This window comes from Nomascus leucogenys, chromosome 11 (genome assembly GCF_006542625.1).
Source record: "Nomascus leucogenys isolate Asia chromosome 11, Asia_NLE_v1, whole genome shotgun sequence".
In the NCBI taxonomy this organism is placed as follows: Eukaryota; Metazoa; Chordata; class Mammalia; order Primates; family Hylobatidae; genus Nomascus; species Nomascus leucogenys.
In genome coordinates this window covers 70,772,336-70,777,091 of record NC_044391.1, presented here as the reverse complement: position 1 = coordinate 70,777,091, position 4,756 = coordinate 70,772,336, and the positions used below count along the sequence as shown (strand labels likewise).

The 4,756-nt window shown below is 40.0% G+C and overlaps 1 pseudogene; it reads left to right on the top strand.

Moving 5' to 3' along the window:
- Window positions 1-1,724: 1,724 nt before the first annotated feature.
- Window positions 1,725-2,157, top strand: LOC100589115 (annotated as a pseudogene).
- The last annotated feature ends 2,599 nt before the right edge of the window (window positions 2,158-4,756 follow it).

Here is a 4,756-nt window from a genome sequence, read left to right as displayed (position 1 = left end):
ACAGTAGCCAACACGATGTTGCAGGAGAAGAGCAGCATTACAGCACTGACACTGTCTGCCTTCAAGACTTACTATAAAAGCTGCAATCATCAAGACAATATGGTATTGGTGAAAGAATAGAACAATAGATCAATGAAACAGAATAGAGCCCAGAAATTGACCCACATAAATACAGTCAACTGATCTTTGACAAAGGAGCAAAGTCAATATAATAGAGAAAAGACAGTTTTTTCTTCAATAAACGATGTTGAAAAAACTGAACGTCACATGCCAGAAAAAAGAATCCAGACACAGAACTTATACCTTTCACAAAAATTAATTCAAAATGGATCATTGGCCTAAATGTGAAATGTAAAATTATAAAACTCCCAGAAGATAACATTGTAGAAAGCATAGACGACCTATGGAGATGACTTTCTAAGATATAACACCCAAGGCACAATCTATAAAAGAAATAATTGACAAGTTGGACTTCACTAAAATTAAAATCTTCTGCTCTATGAAGGACACTATCAAAAGGAATCAGAAGACAAATCACAGATTGGAAGAGAACATTTGCAAAATACATGTCTGTTAAAGTACTGTTATGCAAAATATTCAAAGAGCTCTCAAAACTCAACATAAGAAAACAAACAACCTGATTAAAAAATGGGTGAAAGACCTGACCAGACACATCATCAAAAAATATACACAGAAGACAAATAGGCATACTAAAAGATGCTCAACATCAGAGACCATTAGAGATTTCAAATTAAAACAAGATACCATTATAATCCTATTAGAATGGTCAAAGTCCTTAAATTGACAACACCAAATACAGGTGAGGATGTGGAGTAGGAAGAGCTCTCATCCGTTGCTGATGGGAATGCAGTTTTAGAAGACAGTTCGACAGTTTTTTACAAAACTAAATATACTCTTATCATACAATCCAATAATTACACTCCTTGGTATTTACCCAAATAAGTAGAAATCTTATATTCACACAAAAATCTACACAAGGCTGCTTATAGCAGCTTTATTTATAGTTGGCAAAACACTTGGAAGCAACCAAGATGTCCTTCAGTAGGTGAATGAATAAATAAACTGTGGTACATCTGGACTTCTGCACTGTGGGATATTATCTAGCACTAAAAAGAAATGATCTGTAAAGTGATGAAAAGACATGGAGGAACCTTAAATGTACATTATGAAGTGAAAGAAGCCAATTTGAAAATACTACATATGGTATGATTCCAACTATAAATGCCACGGAAAAGGCAACACCATGGAGACAGTAACTAGATCAGTGGTTGCCAAGTGTTAGTGAGGATGGAGGGAGGAATAGGTGGAGCATAAAGGAATTTTAAGAGAGTGAAACTACTCTGTATGACATTATAATGGTGGATATATGTCATTATTCATTTGTGCAAGTCGATAGAATATACAACAGCAAGTGAACTCTAATGTACATTATGGACTTTTAGTGGTAATGATGTGTCAGTGGAAGTTCATCAATCGCAACTAATTTACTGCTCCAATGCAGGATGTTGGAAGTGAGGGAGATTTTGTGTGTATGGAGGTGGCTGCAGGGTTGGGGGTGGGGAAAGAAGGTATATGTGAGCTGACCCCTCTTTACTTTCAGTTCGATGTTGCTGTGAACTTAAAAGTGATCTTAAAACTAAATAGCTTTTTGTTTGACATCTTAGCGAGGTTGAAGTGGTTGCTGCTGCCCCCTGGGCATTGCAATGCTGCCCAAGGACGACAAGAAGAAGAAAGACACTGGAAAGTCAGACCAGAAAGACAGAGACCCAATGAACAAATCTGGTGGCTCCAAGGACAGAAAGAAGAAGCGGTCCAAAGGCAAAGTTTGGGACAAGCTCAATAACCTAGTCTTGTTTGACAAAGCTACATATGACAAACTCAGTAAGGAAGTCCCAACATTAAGCTTATAACCCAAAATGAGGTCTCTGAGAGACTGAAGATGAAAAGTTGTCTGTCCAGGGCAGCCTTTTAGGAGCTGTTTAGTAACAGACTTATCAAACTAGTTTCAGTGCGCAGAGCTCAAATAATTTACACCAGAAACACCTAGTGCGGAGGTGTCCAGCTTCTGGTGAAGATGCAGGAACAGGTCCAAACAATTGTATATTTGGAAAAATAAAACCAAATAAAATAAAATAAGGTCTGCATTAAAAATGTCACCCAATAGCTTTCAAAATTCCCAAAGCCTAGGCCAAACCCCAAATCAATTACCTCAGGATATATGAGGTGCGACCTAGACATCAGTAAGTTTTTAATAGAGCCCATGAATCTCAAAGTACTGCCAAGGCTGAGAACTACTGCCCTAGAGAATGCTACTCAATTAGAGTTAGGTTAGACTCACCACTTGAATCTCACTTAGAGTTCGATTAGAACTGCCAGTTAGAATTACCCAGGCACTTTAAAATATATATATAGATGACCAAGCCCCACTTTCTGCAATTCTGACTCATTTGATCTGGAGCAACACCTGGGTATTAGTATTTTTTAAAGCTCTTCAGATGATTCTAGTATAAAGCCATGATTGAGAATCACTGATCTCAAGAATGGTGAATTCCTAGAACATATGCTTCCAACTCTCAGTTCTACTCCCATTGCAAACATCGCTACTCATTCCCGTTGCTACTCATTGCCAATGAGCCTAGGCTTTGAAATCCACCTCTCCTCAGCCTGTCAAGCAGGATTAATAATTGATCTGAGTTGCCAGTGGAATCCCCTTTGGCATCTCTGAATTATACATCTATTCCATCCCCCAACCAGAGACGGCTTTTTTGGACCTGACCAGCTCCATTCCTGCCTCCATCTCCATGACTTGAAAGATCTGACATTTTCATAGGAAAGCTCTCCAAGGCTGTGACCCTTTGACAGCTGTTCAGGCTTTAGGACAATGCTGTACATTCATACTGTGCCTACAATCTTCATATCTCAAGGACTTTCTGCAAACATTAACTCATTTGTTTGAAAATGTCTGGTGTTGTGAGGACAGATAATGTTTATGAAACACTCTGTGTTCCCAAGATGAGAGATAGCATGTTATTCATGTAAAAGGCATATTGAGAGGTCTCTGAAAACTCTCGCCCAACTTGGCTGCCTTTTTTGCTTTGCGGTGAAAATCCTTTAAGGCCAAGGGACGGGCCACACCACCATTCTTTAGAGAAGGTGCAGTGACATGGGAAGGGGAGTAGTGAGAACAGCCTGGTTGAACTCCAGCCTCTATCGCTTTTTAGTTTTGTGATCTTAAGCAAGTTTCATAGCATCCTTCAGCTTCTCTTCCCTCATATGTCCGATGGGAATGATAATGTCTGGCTCAGATAACGTAAGTGAGAATGCTGGCATGGAGTAGACATTCAGTGTCAGTTATTCTAAGGAGCTGGGAACTGCCTTAGGCTGATTTTAAAGGGCCACATAGGCAGTACGTTCTCAATTAAGCAAAATAAAATGTAGAGGACAGTGCTGATTAAGAATCTGGAAAAGAGCCTTCCTTTGATTAACATGAGAATGAGAAGAATTTATGTCTTCAAAACACTTTCCATGTGGATCAATAGTTAAGAACAAGATCTGTGTTCACTCTGAGAGGCCGAGGCGGGCGGATCACGAGGTCAGGAGATTGAGACCATCCTCTACTTTTTGTATTTTTAGTAGATCGTCTCTACTAAAAATACAAAAAGTTAGCTGGGTGTGGTTACAGGTGCATGTAGTCCCAGCTACTCGGGAGGCTGAGGCAAGAGAATGGTGTGAACCCTGGAGGCGGAGCTTACAGTGAGCCAAGATCACGCCACTGCACTCCAGCCTGGGCGACAGAGCAAGACTCCATCTCAAAAACAAACAAACAAGCAAAAAACTCTCTGCTGAGTCCTGCTTTACCCTAGAAGTCATGTTATATCCATCTCTATTAAGAACAAAACCTTTCAACAAACATATACTGACTGGCTACTCCTCATGAAGCCGAATAATGGGGATGAAAAGAAAGCTTTTATTTTCCCAATGCATGAGAAGAAATCCCTGTTACAAAATGCAGATAATATGTTTCATCAATTATAAGATGCACATTTTTGTCACCCGATAACATGCCTGAAATTTGTGTGTATCTCACAACTGAGGGCAGGTCATAGATTCATTAGCAGCATTTTTTGCCCTTTTAACTATCTCATAGACTAACTCATGGACAGAAGAAGGGCTCATAGATGGGTCATCTTCAAATTGAGGCATCTTAGATTAAGTTAAATATGACAGTAACTATCTCTCAGGGGATAACCTTGGAAAAGCCCTTACTCATTATTTACTGCTACATAGCAGATTACTTCAAAACATAAGAGTTTAAAACAACAGTTTTTTTTCTCACAGTTTCTGCGGGCCAGGAATCCAGGAGCAGATTAGCTGAGGTTCTACCTCAGGGTCTCTGAAGAGGTTACAGTCAAGGTGTCAGCTGGGTCTGCTGTCATCTATGGCTTGCTAGTGGAGGATCCACTTCCAAAATCACCCACACAGCTGCTGGTAGAAGGCTTCAGTTCTCCACACTGTGAGCCTCTCCACAGAGCTTCTTACAATAAGGCAACTGGCTTCTTCTACAGTGAGTGATGAGAAAGAGAGCCCAAGATGGAAGCTGCAGTCTTTTATACCTAATCTTGGAAGTTACCTATTATTCCTTCTTTCATATTCTATTGGTAACACTGGCCAACAATAGTACAAGAGGGGAAGGGACTACACAGGAGGCAGGGATCACTGGGAACCACCTTGGAGA